Below are 20,278 nucleotides of genomic sequence, written 5' to 3' on the forward strand. Positions count from 1 at the left end.
CGGAGCGGCTGGGCCCGTGAGCCATGGCCGCTGACGCCGCGCGTCCGGAGCCCGGGCTCCGCAACGGGAGAGGCCACAGCAGGGGGAGGCCCGCATCCCACAAAACAAACAAACAAACAAAAAAAAACTGTGATAATATCTGACTGCCAGGAGGACTCAAAAGAATCTTTATAAAGTATCTAGAACAGTGTCTCTACATGTTGGATGCTCGATAAGAATAATAATTACAATAATAATAATAATTATTATTATTGGCAGCTCCTGCTTTACCAACACTATAGGAATTCTAAGATGTTTTCTACTCTGGTGACTCCATAGTACACCTGTGGAACAGGACAGAGCTTGCAGCCTCTATCCACCACCTCCCAGGTACTAACGCAGAAACAAGACACAAGATGCCGAGACCTACAGGTAGAGAAGGGTTGGGTTGGTCATAACGACCTCCATGCAGGTTTCAGGTCCTAATGAAGCCCCAGATGGCAGACGGGGGCAGAAGAAGGGAAGGAAAGGTACATCCCTTGGGTCTCAGTTTTGAAGTTTAGGCTTTTCCTCATGAAGCAACCCTGGAAGCGGTTCAATGGATTATTGTTCAGACATGTGGGTGGGACATGATGTTTACCTAATGTTGCTTCAACGCATCAAGTGGCAAAACTCCTGATCTCTATTCATTTAGTCTCTATTAAAGGCCTCAGAGGTTATTTATGGATGCTACTAAAGAGAAATAAAAAGAAAAATACACCTGCAATATAGGATGTTTGGAGTATGTCACATCTGAATTGCCCCCTGGAATCAGCTTTGGGAAACATGTTGGTCTGATTAGTTATTGTGATCAGGTATCTATGGAAACAGACATACATTTGTCCTTAAGCCAGACAATCACTTCCTCATTTAATAGCATACAATCCACACAAACCAAGCTTGGTGCTTGTAGGTATGAGCTCCTTGCAACACATACAAAATTAGAGACAACAGAAAATACAAGGAAAATAAACAAACGGGGGAAAGTAGGTAGGCCTGTTACCCTGAGAGGATGCCCTGCCTACAGTGAGTAAGGAAGGCAATCCAAAGGCCAACAGCTGATTGTATTCACCCGGCACCAGTTTTGAATGAGCCCAGAGAAAGTACTCCTCAACGGTGTGGCGGTGGAAGGGATTGTCCTATTAAGAGCACGCTTCAGCTACACTGTGGGTTAAATGGGTTAACTGGGCCTTTGTGGAATGGCCTTGTAACATAGTAACCATTCATAACATAATCTCTATGGCAGAACGCGGCCTGAATTCCAAGTACTCAGCTTCTGAGACACAGCCTCTGTGTGTGGTGGGGACTTCCTGTATCCCCAGAGAAACAGCCAGGTGAAGGAGAGGCAACCCAGGAGTAAATTCCACAAATCTCTTTTCCAGCCCTCACTCTTGCACTTACTATGTGAGTGACTTGATTCTAACTTCTCTGGGCCTCATTCACTCAGCTGTAAAATGCAGAAGGTAGCATCTATCACGTCCAGAATGTAAGCTGCACCAGGGCAGAACCACGCCTGTCTTAATCACCTCGACTTCCCCAGCCCCTCGATCAGTATTTGGTGAGTGAAGGAATGAATTAATAATTGCCTACATGCCAGCCTTGTAAGCAGAACCAAATGGGGTGATGCATGTGAAAACAATTCAAGAAGCTGTAAAATGGAATACAAATGAGAGACATGATAATTATAACCTATTGTTACAGACAGAATGTCACCTTCTGTGCATTCCATGTAAATGAGGATGTTTGTGTTAGTGCTAATTCGAATGGCTGAACTGATATCCAGAATACTGAGTGGTACAGATGGGCCACGTGACCTCGGGTAGCAGCAGGGGCTGGGGCTAGAGGGAGGGTGGAGAATGAGAAAGTTGGTAAGAGAAGTTAAATGAGTGGAGATTTTGGCTAGAAAATAGGATCGTTAGACCTAGGCAGGTCTAAGCCAGTGAATAGAGGTGCAGGGGTCTTGTAAAGTCTCTCCAGGGACATGCTGAGGAGTAGAAGGCCATTCTGCCTGAGGCAGAAACAAAGAAGAGTTAGACCAAAGAGACTGGGTACCACTCCACTCAGCTAAAAAAAATAAGTGATGCTTGTGCAACCAGTTAGGAAGGATATAGAAAGGGCATATGTGAGACATTGGATTTAACATGTAAGCAGAATGAAGAAGAACTCAGTCAGATCACCCAGCACCACCGTTTGCCAGCCTGCGTGTTATTTTTGCCTCTAACTAATGACTCTTGTGATTAAGCGTTTGGGATGCACCCAGTGCTAATATTCAGGCTGGGCCGCAGAGGAAAGGCGGAGTTGACCCTGAAAGGGAAGGGTTCCCGGTACAACGACCCTGGAGGCTTTATTTGGCATGTGACTCGGGCAGCCAGATTCTGGTTTTTCTACACACTGTGCAGAATCTTACACAAAGATTCTCGGTGCAGCCGTAATCAAGTCCCTTGAAGGGCGTGGTTAGGATTTCAATAGATGAGACCCAGTCAGCAGTTCAGACCTTGGCCACAGTATAAGCAATGAGACGACAGACTTTCTGATCACTACCCTCAACGTTCGAGTCTCTGCCAACACTGGGAAAGACTCTTCAGTCCGCCTGCATAACCCCCCTAGGCAGGCATATAGCTACTTCCAATGGTGACCCTTCTCCTGAGTCTGCACCACCATATCAAGATAGATGGCCACCTGCTCTGCCATGGTCACCTTTCCTGCTCCAGCAACCAACCCTGAAATGCAATCTGCAGTGGCTCTATATCTACTTCTGTGGAAACTACTTTAAAGGGCCCAAGAGGAGGCAAAAAAAAATCCTTTTTACGTTATAGAAGAGGAAGAGATAGAGAGAGACAAGCAGAGATGACCTCCCTGGGCAGCGACACAAGAAATTCTTCTATGGTAGTTTTCAAGGTCTCCATCCCCCAAAGCCAAGTTAATACAACACATATTTTCTCATAAGGCAGGGTGTGACTTTTCAAGAGGGCAGTGTCATCGTGTGGAAAGGGCACAGCTTGGAGACTCAGAAGCATGGGGTCCCAGCTCTGGCAAGGCCACCATGTCCCCTGGACTAATTGCTTAAGGAGCTCAAGCCTCGATTTCTCTATCTGTTATACGAAATGAAATAATGCCTGCTTCCTGCTACGTAAAACCATGGTGTAGATCAAATCAGATAATATATGTAAAAGCACTCTGGGAAATTACAAGCACACTCTAGGAATAGAACACTGATTAAAGGAAATCTATTCAATCAAGCGGTGCTTTCTCTATATCTAATGTGTTTATTAAACAAACAAACAAACAAACCAATACACATTGTTATCAATGGGACAAATAGGTTCTACTTAACTCATTGGAAACGCTACAAAGTTTAGGAAGTTGTCCATATTTTCTAAACCCAAATTCCATATGAGTCTCTCTTTATGACTATTTGCCTACCTGGAAACTAGGTAGAAAATATTAATTTGATCAACCCTACCATGGCAGTACATAGTATAATTAAACAAAAATGGCCTAAATTAGCCTGGACATTCACAGGAAGCTTTATATGTGCAGTCTTTCTGAAATGTTTCTCATTTCTGTGCTTAAGCACCTGATCCAAGCAAACTGGCCAAATGAACGAGAGGAAAGCTCTGACTCTAGGGCCATAACCCTGTGAGTTAATTAACTGTGAATTATTATTTTGAACCAGGCTTGGCTTCCAAGGCCAGAATTGCACATTCCTAAAATAATGTGCCTGACACCAGCAGAAAATGGCCTTCACAATTCTCACTTTGAACTCATGGAGAACTCCTACCTCATCTGTTACCTGCTCTCTGGATAGGTGAGTCTATCCAGGTCTTCGGTGGTGCCTTCGTTATCCCAACATTTAAGGGCTGTGTTAGTGGCCGAGGATGCAAGGCACCAGATTGTTCAGCAGGTGAGTAATGTTCGCAGGGAGGCAAAGCACCACATCCATGGGCGGAGAGCCCTGTTCCTGCCTTTCCCCTAGTCTGAGTCTGGGTGCAAACAGATACTGAGGCCCCACTGTGTGCTGGCCACTGTGCTGGCCACTTGACCTACATCATCTGAGTTAATCCTCACAAAACTGTGAGTCAGGCCAGTGATCTTTGGTGAGAAGGAGATTCTGATTCATTAGTCTTGGGGGATGAGCCCCTACATCTGCATTGGAAAAACATCTAGAGGTGATTCTGAGACTTCGCAAAGCCTGGCAATAGTACCAACGTTAATAATAGCTAACAGTACATGAGAGTTATCATGTGCCAGACAGCTGAATGCTTTACATGCTCCTTCCCATTTGAATTTTAAAACAACATGATGAGGTCGATATTAATATTATCTACACTTAAAGAACCTAAGACTTGGGCTTCCCTGGTGGCGCAGTGGTTGAGAGTCCGCCTGCCGATGCAGGGGACGCGGGTTCGTGCCCCGGTCCGGGAAGATCCCACATGCCGCGGAGCTGCTGGGCCCGTGAGCCACGGCCGCTGAGCCTGCGCGTCCGGAGCCTGTGCCCTGCAGCGGGAGGGGCCACAACAGTGAGAGGCCCGCGTACCGCAAAAAAAAAAAAAAAAAAAAAGAACCTAAGACTCCACGACTAGCACACATCAGGGCTGGATTCCCACCCCATCTGCTCCGACTCTGAGATCTGTGATCCTTCTACTTTATCAGCTGCCACAGTATCCTACTTTAGGAAGTTAAATCAAAGTGTTTATGTTAGGGGTGAGTTTCTTCTGCTTTCTATTCTGGGACATTAGTGAGAGTGTCAGCTGACTTATCACTATTTTATTATTATTATTATCATTTATAACGATTTTTCCTGGTGGTGCCTGGTGATGGCTCGGGAGCCCTCGTGCCTGAGGGAGGACCCACGGTGAAAATGGCACGGAGTCGTGGTGTCTATCAGGAGGTGATGGTGCTGCGGGGAAGGGGGGTACGTTTGATTCTCTTCCTCCTGGGCTGTGAGTTGGCAGAAAGCCACTTCCCAGCACACGACTGAGATAACGCTTCACCTCTGGCCCTCCACCACCTTTATAAATCTTCCTCCGAATCTCAGTTGCCAAGGACCTTTACACAACAATCCTTATAAAGACGTTCAGCTTCCAGCCAGCCAGCTAGCCGCAGAGCCCACCATACTCCCATAGAATCAATATTATCATACGGTTAAAAGATATTAGATCCTTAAAGCTCCTTTGAGCCTAAAAAAAGTTCAAAGCACTTTCACATTGGTTCTTTCATTCTACCATCACCGCCTCTGACAGTGGGAGGAGGAATTAAGGAGGGAAGCTGCTAGTATTCCTTAACCTGAGACGCCTGTTCCTGCCTCTCACATCACAGCTGACCAACGAGCAAACCCCTGACTTTTGTGTTCCACTGTTCTTCTTGGTGACGGTTCAGTGTTTCTGGGCCGGCGCGCTTGCTCCCCGCCACTCACCCCGCAGTCTATCACCATGCAAACCCCAGAGGCTGGGTGCAGAGGCCGTAATCCCTCCCTGTGGCCTCAGCCCAGCATCCCGCCAACACGCTGGGAAGCGGGGGCTCCCTGAGGACAGCACTGACCGCTCAGGCTGCTTCTTTCTAGAAAAGAGGTTTGGGTTCGCACCCTCAGCAGTGGACGGGATCCCGCTTCGGCATTAATGCCGCGCAGAGGGCGATGCCTGTTGTGTGACGTCCTGAGTGAGGGCCGTTGGAGCCTTCCTGGAGGAAGTGAAGAGGATGCAGCGTCGTGGGCAGAAATGCTGTGACCATGGAACAGAACACGGCACTGAGCGCAGCTGGAGAAAAGGGCCGGAAAGGACAAGTCAGGTCACCAGGACCGGCCTCTAGGGCACATACAGAACCAGGCCCCAACCTCAGTAGTGCCAAGTAGTGCCAACTGAACAAGACTGAGGAAGGGGAAACTTTCCAGAAGGCACACCTGGGCCACAGCACAGGGAGCAAGCAGAGGGGGTGGGGCTGTCCCTTCAGGGACGACACAAGTGACCATCTCCTTCCACCCACTGGTGGATCCGGGTCTGGTTGGTGGCTAAGGAAACGGGAGAGGGCAGACACCAAAAGAGAGCACGTGCAGCCGGGCAGCACCGCTGGGCCTGGTTGTGAGCTCATGCCCACCTTGTGAGTCCCCAGCCTCTGCTGTCATTAGCTTAGGGGCTCTGGGCTGGCTTCAGGAAGAGCTGGGACAGGTCTAGCTGGAACTCACCCCAAGGAGAAGGAAGGAAGCACAGCCGGGCCCTGTTACCCGGCTCCCCAGAGACAGAGTCTTCAGGGAGGGGGCAAGGCTGCAGGTGGCTCAGGGCTCCAGGTGAGATGGCCAGGGCCCAGGAGGCCAGGGACTGGCAGGTCTCTGCACTTCAGCGGGTGGTACCTCTCTGGTCCCTGGCTCTCTTCTTTCCCCCTTCCCATGTCCCTGGAATCTGTGTGGATGGTAGGTGGGTCTGGCTTCCCTGCGACTGGAAACCCGGGGCCACGGGTCTGGGCCGCCTGCCTTTGGCCCCAGGTGTGGGTCAGGCTCTTTTGCACTCCTGCTCTGAGAGGTCACCCTATGACACGGAGACTGGCTTTGCAAAGTGCTTCCAGTTACAATGGGATTGAGTAAATGCCTCGTGCCATGCGAGCTGGGGACTCTGGCAGTAGGATGGAGCTAGATGTTGCCTATTTACAAGGGTGTAGAAAGAGGAGGTGGAGCCCTCAGCTGCCAGGTGCCTCAGTTCATGATTGCGCAAGACAGTACTCCCATCCTCCTGGCTTCCTGCAATTGGGGATGGAGAAAAAGCAATCCTCAGCAGAGATTGGATGCAATCGTGTAATAGGTATAACCTCGGGATCTTTGTTTTGGTTTGGTTTGGTTGTTTGTTTCTCAAGTGCAGGCCTGAAGTCAAGCTGACATGAGGTCTTAGGCTTCAGAATGAAGCCTGGCACCGACATTGCTGTATTCAAATCATCCTTAAGACTGGAGGGAAATGAGGGGGGTGGTTAGAGATTGTAGGGAAATAGCCTGACTATCACAAGGGCCCTGGCCAGAGACAGACCAAGGGCTGCTGCAGCCAAGCCGCCTCCAGCTCACTTTGATTCAATTAGGGCCTGGGACTGCTGTGCTCTCGTCCCAGACTCACCTGCCAGGCTCATCCACTTGGCTCTGGCCCTGAGGGGCTGTGAGGGGCTGGCGTGGTTCCTTTCGAACCTCTGCTGCTGGTCTCGGGAAGCTGTGTCCACCAACCACCTGGCCTCCCTGCTCAGATGCATCTACGTGTGTGGGTATCAGAGGGATGGATGGGGAGCTCCTCAAAGCATCACTTAGAGACCGCCTGGCCTGGAGCACAGGGATGTACGGCTTATGAAGTGTGGGTGTTCTCTCCCTCCATCCTCCCAATAGCCTAGAGGGGTCATTATTCTCTTCAAAATGGTTTTCAACCTGAAAAACTAGAGTTTCTGAAACATTAAACAGCTTCCCCAAACCGCACTGAAAGTTGGGGGCAGAACCTAGGTGAGGACGCGGCATGCCAGTTTCCTGCCACCCAGATGGCTCCTGGCTCGCTGCAGGGAATCGGGACGCAGGCTTTGTCGCAGCAAGCTCTTCTCACAGCCGAGCAGGCACGGCAGACCCTGCCCAGCCAGGTTGAGCAGAAAGCAGAGTTCTGTGCCAGCCCCCTGGCTGAGCATCAGATCCTCCAGTTCCACAGGCCCCTGGGCCTTCCAGAAAGCTCTAGCGATAATAAAATAAATGCAATAAGAACCAAAGGATAACAATGGTTATATGGCAGGTAGGAATTGTTATTCAGATTGGAAAAAATTGAGGCTAAAGTTATTACTCAGAGGAAGCTAGTAAACTGAACACAATCGTACAGCTATTGAGAGTTGGAGCTGTATTTGAACGCAGAGCTGTCTGGCTCCAAGCTGCATTCTTTGGGTAGCTGGGAACCAGGAGGGGAGAATGCACCGCAGGTCCGTCCGTTTCCATCTAGACCAGGGAGTGACACAGACAGAGGGGCTATGCAGGGCCGGGTGCCTCCACCAGGAAGATGCCACCTTCGCAGGCTCTGTCTCTCTGGGCTGCAGCTGCAGGACCATGGAGCCGGGTAGAGCGTGGCAGGTCTGTGGTGCTGGCCGACCAGGCAGGGAGAGGGGAGCCTGATGCTTGTGCTCAGGGACAGAGCTCACCCCAGAACTGGAACTGCACAGCTGCCCCCCTCAGTGGGAGATCCTGGGTTGCTTCCTGCAACTTGTGAGTTCCGGTCCCTGTGACATGACGGCCACGTGGCCGCAGCCCAGGGAGCCCACAGCCCTGCTCTCCGCAGACTCTGCTGTGCTCACTCATCGAGCCACAAAGAAGCAATTCTAGAGAAATGGAAAACACAGTCTCCCCCTACACATCCCTGCCTTGGTGCAGGCGGTTCCTTGTTGCTTGATGATTTCGTTCTCCCGCTGATGACTGTGGCATTTGCATCTATATCCTGCAAACTGGCATCATCTTACTTGCCAGCCCCATCTACTTGAAACTACAGGCCTAAGATGGAGCCGTAGTTAAAGAGCTTTCTAACGTCATAAATTTGGACCAGCCTCAGTCTACCTGTTTTCCATATCTTTAAAGAAGGAATTAAAATCCTAATGTCCTCTCCCTAACAGGAGGCTGGGATGAGATGCTGTCATAAACGTATTGCAGACTATGAAGAGCTAAACAATGGCAACAAATTGCTGTGATTTTTCACTTATGGATGGATTATAGCCTATCGATCCAGGACATTTGTAAGTTCCTTGAAAACCCAAGCCGGGTTTTATATTTCTTCATCTCTTCCATAGGGTCCAGTTATGCAAATATTATTTACTCAGTGAATGCTTGCTGCAGCCTGGCCCCCGGAGAAGCTGACATTTTGGTCTGGACAAAGCAGGCTCACGACACAATGTGAAGCCGCCGAGTGATCTGTCTGTGTCGGGGTGTGGTGGGGCGGGGAAGGCGGAAGGCAAGCAAAGCTCAGAAAAGGAGCCCCAAACCGGAGAGAACTGCGGGTGCGGCGCACGGACGGCGTGAAGGGGAGCTCGGAATGGGACTCTCGGGAGGTGCCCGTGGACGGCGGCACCAAGGTCAGGTGGTCCTTAGACAACCCCCCCCCCGCCACTCATAAGCAACCCAGCGCCCCAACTTATGACACCCTCCTTACTGACGCTTACTTTTTGAGACAGCCTGACCTCAAGGAGGAGGCTTCTGCCTCCGTCTTCCTGGAGAAAGCAACGTGGCCAAGCACGGGGAAGGTTGGGTTCAAATCACAAACTCTTGGGCTTCCCCGGTGGCGTAGTGGTTAAGAATCCGCCTGCGACTGCAGGGGACACGGGTTCAAGCCCTGGTCCGGGAGGATCCCACATGCCGCAGAGCAGCTAAGCCCGTGCGCCACAACTGCTGAGGCTGTGCTCTGGAGCCCGCGAGCCGCAGCTGCTGACCCCGCACGCCTGGAGCCCGTGCTCCGCAACAGGAGAAGCCGCCTCGGTGGGAGGCCCGCGCACCGTGGCGAGGAGTGGTCCCTGCTCACCGCAACTAGAGAGAGCCCGCGCGCAGCAACGAAGACCCAACGCAGCCAAAAATAAATCAATAAATTTTTTAAAAAATCACAAAATCTAGGGTTGAGTCCAATCTCAGCAACTGAACACTGGTGTGTCCTGGAACAACTTATTTCAGGTCTCGAGTTTTATTGTTCATCTCTACAATGGAAAGAACATGATCTGCTCGGCTGTCTTTCTCCTCCGTGGCAGGGATCTAATGAAGGCTCTCAGTAGATGGTGTGCTGACACGGGAACCCAGCTTCACAAGGAGCCCGTGTTTATAGGGTAATTAGCCTGAATGTGAAGTGTCTATCTATCTGTTTTTCACCATGATTTTACTCTGAGGCACCTGTTTGAACCCAACATCAAGATGGGGCCATTGCTGTTCCTTCTCCACAATACCCACCATGTTCTTGGGGTCCTGCCCCACTGAGCTCGAAAGGACAGGGGTACCTGCTTGTGGAAAATAACCTTAAGTCTTCTGTCCAGAAGCCCTCAAAACAGAGGCCTTAGATAAGCAAATGTAAAGGGACAGAGGCAAAGCGTAAAGTAGATTTCTTACAGTCCTCTTCCTCCTTTCCATCAAATTCTGTTTCTTTGAGGCCCTGGGGCTGTGGACCCTGCCATATTGTCACAGCTTAGCTGGGCTCTCCAGGGCAGTTAGTAACTCATCCTGAGAACTGGATCCAGAGCGGCGCCCCCAGTGGGCCCTGCCACACACGTGGTCAGAGCCACAGAGTGAGCCAGCCCTCCCTGCGGTCCCTCTCCTCCTCTCCTCCTCCTCAGAGTGGCTGGCAGGATTTATAGGGCTGTCCCAGCGACACGCCATCTCAGTAACTGCAGAATGGCAGTTGTAAAAAATCCCATTTGCCAGGGTATTAGAATCCCATTAGCACTCCCAATGGAGAAATAACCCCGACCCTTCAGAAGGAATTAAAGGTATTTGGGCACCAGCACTTGGAGTGTTATAGGCCCTTCCCCCCTCTGGAATGATCATACCAACAGACATAAAGCCTCAGGCACCAGATGTCCTTGGTCCATAAACCCCTTGAGAAAAGTCCTAGGAAAGATGTATGAAAGGGCCTCTGGTCCAACAAACAGGCTCCAGAATAATCACAAAAGGTAATTGACACAGGGCCCTCTGATTTTTCTGTGCTCGAAAGGGAGTGGTTTTAGGGGAAGCCAGGTTTAGATTTCAGAACCCTACTGCTCTCTTAACAGCCTCTCACATCCTCTTTGCCACTCCCCACACCACTGCCAGAGCAGTAACTGACATCGAACAGAAATACCGACAAAATTCTCCTGCCCAGAGACTGTCAAAACACAGTCATCTGCAAAACAAAAGGATGACCACCGAGGGGCACTGTCATAGTGTCCGGTTCAATCACTTCACTTTATCAATGAAGCAACAGAGGCTCAAAGAGGTGAAGCAACAGGCCCAAGATCACACAGCTCGTTAAACTGAAGTCTCCTCGTTCCCTGTCTGCATTTTAAAAATTCCCAGGTAATATCAACGCTATTGTTTCTGGGACCACACTGATAATCCAGGTCATCGGGTTTTGTAAAAAATTAAACACAACAAAGCATATAAAGTCTTTAACGTGGTGAGAATAATTACTCTATAAACGGTTGTTGTGTTACACGTTTGAGATTTAGACCATACACCATAGTTTCAAGAGCATTTAAAAGACCGACTATGTGCCATAAGCTGAGCTAGACATACAGTGACATCTTATCATCTAAACTTCAAAGTACTCCTGTCTGACAGGGCACATGGCCCTTACTTCTCAGATGGGGCAGGTGAGGCTGAGAGAGAAGAGGAAGGAGGAGACAGCTTAGTGGCTCTAAGATCAGATGCCTGTCCCCCCCGCCACCTGCTGTAGGTGCAGAGCAGTGTCCTGACTCGTGCTGACACCCTCTGCCTGCTGTCCAGCTGGGGACGATATGGCTGAGGACGAGGTGGGTTGATTTCAACATGCATACGTTGATTCTGAGGCTTGAGTGCCAGCTGCCAGAGGAAGAGACGTGGCTGCCACGGGATGGAGTGGGATGTGGGCACATGTGCAGACAGAAGCAGCAGAAAGGGGTGGACAGGCTGACAGGATGCACGATGGCAGGGAACTGCATTGCATATTGAACCCACAGATCAATACAGAGACGCATATCCGGGGAGTCTGGCAGCCCACAGCTGTGTGGAGGTGCACACAGACCAGGGCGAGCGTGGAAGGCTGAGAATCTAGGGAGACACAGTCCAGCCCAGAGACAGGCAGAGAAGCATCACACGTGATTCAGGCAACGCCGTCTGTGAGAGAGACCCCCAGCGCCCTGTGAAGTGGACCCCAAATTCCACCTGGAGCTGGGAGCGGGCGTCAGGCTGGTGCTCAGCTATTTTCAATCCCTTCAAGCTCTTTTGCCCCGAACCTCCGTCTGAGAAATCCATCCCTGTCAAGCCCCGAGGGGTCACACCAGGGAGGTGATGGGCGGCTGCAGCCCCACCTGATTTGAGGACATCCCCTGGCAGGGGAAGGTCCGTTTGTGCCTCTGGACCCACATTCTGAAGTCAGAAGTGAGGTGGGTCTGTGGCGAAAGTGGAAGGGGCAGCAAGGGCAGCTGGTGGCTGGGCACAGCTGGGCCCGGCTGTGGAGGGAGGAGAGCCGGGTCTACAGCAGACGGGGCGGAAGAGGGGCCTGGAGGGCCGCTGGGCCGGCTGGTGCTGGCTGGGTGGGCCTCGGGGCCGGGTCACAGCTTCCCTCTGAAGGCCCTGGCCCAGGCCTTCCTGCTGGATGGCCTGCTCTGGAGGCAGGAACAGCCCTTCTGACGTTGGCATCAGAGTTCATCTCCACTCCAGGTAACTTCGCCTCTAACAGAGCAAGTGAATGGATCAGAGAAGAAGGAAGGCCACGCCACCTGGCCTAATTCAAGCCTATGACCTCAGAGACCGAGTGGGCCTGAACTGCTCCATGATCCCTGTACATTTTCCCAGCGAATCCACTTTCCTTTCCGCCGGAGGGGACCACCTTACAGCTCCCACTTTCTCCAGCCCTCCTTCCTTCCCCAGGTGGAGACCTCACTTCTCACACCTGTGAGGAGCGGGACACAATCAGAAGAAAACAAGCCATCTTCCCCCACCCTGCCCCGGCAAACCCAGCCCCATGTGTCTGCTCTATGCGTCCTCCTGTTTCCACTTCCACCTCAAGTCAAGCCCTGCTCTGCGCTCGGGATTCCACGTGCATCTGCTCTGTGTCCCCACCAGGCCGCTTCCTGCCTTTATCCATCTTTGTTTCCTCACCTCCAGGGGTTCCCCTGCCCTGGACAATCCCGTCGGCCTGCAGACGCCAGGCCAACATGCTTCAGTGTCTCCCAATGAAAACAAAGAAACATCAACCAGCCAAAGGTCTCCCCGAAGCCCCCGAAGAAGTTCTCTGTCTCCTCCACCTGCACTTCCTCAGTCCTCATTTTCCCTTGACAGGAATCCAGGCCGTCACGAACAACAGTGACTTCTGACCTGTCAGAGCCAGTGGGCACTTCTCAGTCCTTATCTTACTCGGTCTCTCCCTCAAATGACACATCCACTCAGTGGGGTACTTTGTTCAACGTTGGTGACGTGCTGGGCCTGTCCCCAGCACCAGGGATACGTCTCTAAATGGACAGAGAGCAAAACTCCCTGCCCATCTGCCCACGAGGCTGTGTTCTATGGGAAGACTGACCTCAGCCTGGACAAATAGATGCCTTGTGTGCGGAGGGTGAGTGATGGAGAAAAATAAATGGGGGACCTGGGCGGGAAGGGACCAGAGTCAGAGATCCCGGCAGCGTCCTGCCCGACGGGCCGTCACCCCTCTTACCATCCCTCCCTCCCTTTTGCTGTGCTGGGTGCACACGCCTGCATCTCCTCCCCGCACGTCATTTGCTGGCTTCTCCTCTTCCTCGCGACCCCCCAGGACTGCAGGGCATCATTCCTCCCCACGGATCCCCCTGTCTACACTCTCTCTGAGCTCTCACCCTGTCCGGCGCTTTAAGGCCGTCCTAATGCTGCTCTTTCCAGCCTCCATCCCACCTTGAACTCCAAACTCACAGATCCACTGAAGGCACCTCCACTCAAGTCTAACAGAGGACTTCAACCTCACAGTTCACAGCAGAACCCTTGACTGAGGCCGACCTGTTACACACACACACTCCTGTTCCTCCCCTGTTCTTCCCAGCCAACCAGCTGCTCAGGCCAAAACCCTGGTCCTCATCATTGATCCTGCTTTCTCTTACCTGCTGTCCCGCCTTCAGCTCTATAGCAAATGCTGTCACCACAGGGCCTCAAAAACACGGTCTGAATCTCCTCCACTTCCACATTATCTCTTACCTTGACAGGCAAAAACCTGCTCATGGGTCCTCCTGAGTTCATTCCCCAAAAGCAGCCAGGATGGCCTCTTCAACATGCAGGTCAGATCTTAGCATCATTCTCTCAAGGACCCTCCAGTGGCCTCCCCTCCCCTCCCCTTACCGCCTCCTTCTGGGCTCATCCCCTGCCATGTCCCTTCTCATTGCCAAGCAGGACAAGCCCTCCCCCGCCCTGCCCTCTGCCTGGAACCTCCTTCCTCGGGATATCTGGGCAGCCAGCTCCTCACACAGGCCCTGGTCAACCATCTCCCCTGCACACCCCACCCCCTGCCAAGCCACATTGTGTCCCTTCCCTCCTCCAGACTCCCCACAATGCTCGCTGCCCCCTGAAAAACAGCCTTTGCTTCTTGTCTTTATTGACTTATTTGCTGTCTGCTACTCTCACCAGCATGTAAACCCCATGAGGTCAGGATGCCACCTGTCTGGCTGGACTGCACAGGTGCTCTAGGCAGGCTTGCGGTCAGACTCTGGATTATTTCCACTGCACCTCTTACTCACTGGGGGTGGGGTGTCCTAGGCCCAAGACTTCACCTCTCTGTGCCTCGGGGGTCTCAGCTGTAAAATGAGGGTAAACATAACGTCTGCCTCATGGGCGTGCTGTGAGGGATGAGAAACAGATAAATTAGACGATGTGGAGCGGAGCTTCATGGGATATGCACTCAGTAAATATTTGTGGAATAGGTAAATCCTCGCCCCTAATGGTCCCCTTGGGGATAAAGATTTCAACAAGAGGCAACACGCTCCCTGCGAGACTGAAGTGCATAACCTGGCCAGAGAAAGAAGAAGAAAGCGTGGAGCCCTCTCAGGACAGGTCTACACAGTTCACGTCTTGGGAGGTTTGTTTTCTCTAATATCCACCGTGGTCATGAGGGGACAGAGCTGCTGCAGGGAGGACTGTGGGGTCTGGAGCCCAGGGCCGTCAGTGCTGAGTTGGGAGCCCCAGGACGGCACTCCTGCTAGGAGGCAGGGCAGGGAGCACACGAAGTCCTTCCAGTGAATTCCACCCCACCCCGACTTCCGGGGACACGCAGCACTTCTTCTCACTTCTTTGACCCCTGATCCATGCCGGAACACACATCACCCAGGGGGTTCTCTGCAGGGATGCAGTCTCTCAAAGAGGGCGAATGAGTCACAAAATAATAAAATAAAAACGAATCACGGGAACTACGTGGATAGCTGACGACGCACAGGCAGACGGTAATAGCATGGGACAGACCCAGAGCTCAGTAAAGGGACTTAATCTGGTTTGGGGGCTCAGGAGACTTTTCCCTGATGCAGAAGGAATTTGGCATATTTTTAAAAATTATAATAGGCCAGTGTGTGAAACAAGAGTGGAAGGGCCCCGAGGACAAGTTAGAGATTTTTGACCTTTTGTCCCCAGAGGAGGGGAGCCGATTTAGAGTTCAAAACAAGTGAATGATATGATCCAGTTTGTGTTTTGAAAAGGACATTCTCTACGGTGTGCAGGAGGGATTGGAAAGAAACGAGAGGGACGTGTGGGTAGGAGGACTCCACGGGTGGTTGAAGTGATCCCGGCCGGAGACAGGAGCAGCTGGGCCCAGCGGCTGTCAGTGAAGATGCAGGTGGTCACCCTGTGGGCACGACCAGGACCTGCTTCAACACCACTTTACCTCCGCGGGGCAGTTACCACTGGACCCATTCTAAAGGTGAGGACACTGAGGCTCAGCGTAGGTGAGTACCTAGGTGACCCAGCTGTTAAGTGACAAGGTTGTATTTGAACCCATCTATGGACCCCAAGAATGTTTTCTTTGTCCACCACTCAATCACTCTAGAAAGAATGTGTAAAATCATTGAATCCGTGCTCGGAGATTCTCCCATGAAATTACGGACACCTGCTCGGGGGGTACATCTTCCAGGCTACACGAGCTGCAATAATCACTGTGTTTGGTGCGTGGCTGCACTGGGCTCTGAGTGGCCTCCAAGTGCTGGAACGGAATGTCCCGGGACCACTCGGCCACGTGATGCCGCTCCTGGAATGGCACAGTGCCAGGACCAGCCTCCTGCACTGAGGAGAGCACAGGTCACATTTCCAGTCTGGACCGGACGCTGGCAAGACCATGCTGGTTAGAAGCATCCGTGGCAGGAGCAGGTGCCTCCAGAAAAGGGCACATGAGAAAAAGGAGACCAGAGGAGATCTGAGCAGCGGCCCCTCCTGGCAGCCTGGCCGGGGCAGCCCAGCTAGCCCTCCCCAGCGGAGCTCCCTTCCAGGCCCAGCGCAGCCCACTCCAGCCTGGGAAGGAGCCACTCATGTATATGCAAATGCCAAGGTGGGAAGGCAGGCGGGGGGAATTAGCATTTTGAATGAGACTAGACATCAGGGAAAGAACAGAAGTAATGGGCAATAACTTGCCATGGATTTTGGAGAAAAGGGAGGGGAAAGGTCCTGGCCCCAGGGCAGAGGTCACAGCTGTCTGCAGGACTCAGAAGAACCTTGTAATAACCATTATAAAAATAACAAGAACAGAATCAATAAAACAACAGTACAAAATATACAGTTATTTCAGTAACAGTTAACTAGCATTTAGCAACATGCAGAGCGACAAGTGCATACACCTCCCAACCACTCCACAAGGCGGGGAGCGTTCGCTCAGAGGCTCAGGTCTGTCTCAAGTCATGCGACCAGCGTGAGGAAGAGCCAGGACTTGAGCTTCGCTCTGTCTGACTGCAGAGCCTGTATTCCTAACGTCCGGTCAATGCTGCCTCTGTCCTCTTTTGCACCATCCAGAGCACTGGAGCATGGCAGACACGGCTCAGGCAGCAGCAAATGGAAGGATGGGGGTGGGTGATGGCGGGCAGGAGATGGGGGGCAGGAGATGGGGTCCCACTCACCAGGGGCTGGTGGGGGGGTGTGGAAATGGTGACCCTCCACCCTGACCAGAGCATCCTCTAGAGCCATGTTTCTTTCCCCAAACCTGAACAGCCTTGTTGTGAGGCAAAGCCCAAAGTCTGAGAATTCAGCAATAGCAAATCCCATCTCTGTCCAGGGGGGCCCAGAGGTAGGGGCATGGGGGTGACTGTGGGCTGGGATGTGTGGGCGCCTGTGCTCCGGGGTGAGGCCTCTCAAGGCCCCTCCTGTGCCCACTCAGAGTCGCGGCCGTGAGTCCTATGCTCCCTGCTTACGACGTTCACGCCACCTGGTTTTCGCTCGCGGGGGCCTGTGGGCTGGTGGTGCTGCGGGCCCTCAGGCGGGGCGGCCAGCGGGCCTGGAGCCACACACTAATCTGGGATTCCCATCAGGCACTACCAGCTTTACTGAGTGGAGCACTGAACTGGAACAAACTAACTGCTCCCAGATAAGCTGATGGAGATGCTGGGTCAGGACGCCCCCGCAGCGCAAAGGGATTGGCTGACCTTTACCCACTCGGCACGCAGCTTCCGGGAGCTTCTGCACCTACCCCCTGCCCCCCAGGTGAGTGATGACGGACGCAGAGTGTGACCCAGGCCGCGGCACCCCTGACCACCTGACCTTGGCTGTGCAGCCCTGGCCTGCTGGGGTTTGCTCCCTGCTTTGTCTGCAGGCAGGGACTTGGCCGCTGTCCCAGGTAGGGGCCCTTCAAGGTGCATGCAAGTGCCCTAGAGCCAGAACAAGGAGGAGTTCCCGGAGATGCCGGGGACATGACAGGAGCACAGCTTCAGAGCCTCCAGGAGGCCGCCCCTTCCTCAGATTGAGGCCGTAACCCCTGCTGGCTGCCAGCGGGACCTTGAAAGCATCATTCTTTGGTGTGAGGGGGTGTGAAAACTATCACCCAGGTTATTCTCAGCCACGAACTCTAAATCCCAGAACAGGAAATGACCCCAGAATGCCCCCGCGTCCCCAGGCCTCTTGCGGGGGCTACGCCAGACAAGCCGATGTCCAGACAGGGGAAGGGGCATCTGTTTCATTCTGAACATTTGCCTCCACAGATGCCAACCTGCGTTCAGCCCTCAGGAGTTCAGTTTTGGATTCAGCCAAACATCTCACGTTTGCCTCTCGCTGGGATTGGAAGACCATTTAGATCTCTCACCATCACTTTTCAAAATCTTGTCATCCATTCCAATAAACTAACACCTCTGCCACCCTCCAGCGATCTCTTTTGCTGACAAAGCCATGGCGCCAGTGAAGTGGGATGCAGCATCTGGGTTGGGGGGGGTGTTGGTAATGAGACATTCTGTTGATGTGCAGGTGGTCTGGGAATGCAGCTAGGAGACAAACTTGAACCTGAGGCTTTGGCTGAGCCTGGAGTAGGGCTGCTCCCAGGGTGGGAACAGGGCTTTGGGGCAGGAATATCTGCCATGGGCTCTGGGGGTGCCACCCTGGAGCAGCCGGTCCTCCTGCTCAGTCTCTTTCCAGGCCGGTTCCTTCTGGCTCCAGGCCCAGGGCGCGGGCCTGATCTCAGCCCGGGAGAAGGGCCATTGGGAATGTGGGGAACCTCTGCTGGGCGGGAGGAAGTTCAAGGGGAGCGTGGCGGGAGGGGAAAGTCTGCAGGGCAGAGCAGGGGCCCGCGAGCCTCACCACCGCACCATCAGGAGGAGCAGGCCTTGGTCGCCAACGCTCAGAGCCGCATGCGTTCAATGGAGCAGGCGAAACATGCAATCTGCAGAACGCATGTCAGAAATCACAACACAGACAACAGCAGGGCGCATGGGGGAGAGACGCCCACAGCAGCCTCTGGCTGCGCCGTCCTCCTGGCGCCGGTGACCAGGCTGGGGACGAGGGGCTACGTGGAGGGTGAGAGACCCGAAGACCCTGGACGGCGTGCGTGATGAGCTCAGGGTCGGGCCACGTCAGCCCTTCAATCAGTCTCTTTTACTACTAATTTCCCCTCATGTTTTTTAATTCAATTCTCGGCTTCCTTCAAATACCAGTCAATGAACCATCCAAATTTCCTCCAAATACCCTTGAAAATGTTGAATTATGCAATTAAGGTTGGTGTAATACAATAATATGAGGAGAACTGTTGTCATACATATTTTAATGAAACGTACAGGCCTGGGAGGGAGAGAGAGAAATTTCTCAGAGCCGTCCTCTCCCACCTCTGGTGACTGTTACATCTTCTTCTCCATCTTTTGTTATTGAAACCTTGCCATCGACGCAAACCCCAAAAGAGCATCACTGGATGGGACCCTGCAGGGACAGCTGCAAAGACTCAGCAGATTTGGGTTTGCGAATATCAGAGCGAGGCCACTGGGTGTGGGATTATTCTGCCCACGGACTTATGCATGATTTACTCATTCATTCAAAAATATTGGCCAGGGTTGTCTGGGACTGTCCCAGTTTTAGCACTTAAAGTCCAGTGACTCAAAAAACCCCTAATCCTAACATGAAGCTGTGTTTTTTGGCTAATTTTGACGTGTTTGTTAGGCTCAGAAGTACCTCCTCTGGAAAGCTTTCTCTGATAACTCCTAAATGGACTCCATCCTTCCTCAGCGCCATTAGCCACTCCAACACGCTGTACTGTATGTGTCACCACACTGGCTTCCACCCCCACCAACACACACACACACACACCTCACCATGGCTCCTTGAGGTCAGTATCGTGTCTTATTTGACATTGTATTCCTAACACCTCACAGAGCTTGGGCAGGTTGTCAGCACTAAAATATTTATTGGATGATCGATAATAATGATGTAAATAGCAGTAATGATAGTAGTGATTATCTATTCAGATTTACTATGCACCTGACACATGAGAGCAAAACCTTAAATGACATATAGGGGTTTGATAGAGCTGGAGAGAAGCATATTTGAGAAAGAGAGAGCTGTGTACGTGTTGAGAAAAGTACTTGGAAAAAGTACTTAATAGAACTTATTGGATTAATAGAACTTATTGAATGACAGACACTTAGGGGTACAAGAAGAAAAGATGTTTGAGGAGAAATGCTTACAAGTTTGTAAGAGAATAAAGTTGAAATAAGAGGTTACAGGGAAAAAAGTTAGGATGGATGTGTAGGTTAGGCTCAAGTGCAGATGCCATAAATATGAAAATCAGTTGCTCAGCCTTGACTGAGTAGAAAATAGAATCCCAATACTGGTTTCTGGGCAAAGGAAGGGGGAGGTAAAGTGCAGGGAAAAGGTTCTGAGGTTTATGTCCTTTTTAATCTGACTTTAGCTCTGGTTTACCCCTTGGGAAACCACTTATGTTTCTGGGCCTCATTGCCTCATCTGTAAAGTGGGGGACTGGTACCTAACTTGAAGAGTAGTTTTGAATCAGGGGAAGTGCCTATGACCTACAACATAGCCAGCAATGAACAATGGAAGCCACCATCACCATCATCAACATCATCATCATCATCACATCATCACCATCACCATCATCACCATCATCACCATCACCACCATCATCATCATCACCATCAT

General features: G+C 51.9%; 1 protein-coding gene across 4 annotated transcripts in view; it reads right to left on the reverse strand.

Moving 5' to 3' along the window:
• The window catches only part of NTM (neurotrimin), a 954,879-nt gene that overhangs the window by 810,316 nt on the left and 124,285 nt on the right, over positions 1 to 20,278 (reverse strand). The gene's annotated exons all lie outside the window — the stretch shown is intronic.

Source organism: Physeter macrocephalus, chromosome 16 (assembly GCF_002837175.3).
Source record: "Physeter macrocephalus isolate SW-GA chromosome 16, ASM283717v5, whole genome shotgun sequence".
Classification (NCBI taxonomy): Eukaryota; Metazoa; Chordata; class Mammalia; order Artiodactyla; family Physeteridae; genus Physeter; species Physeter macrocephalus.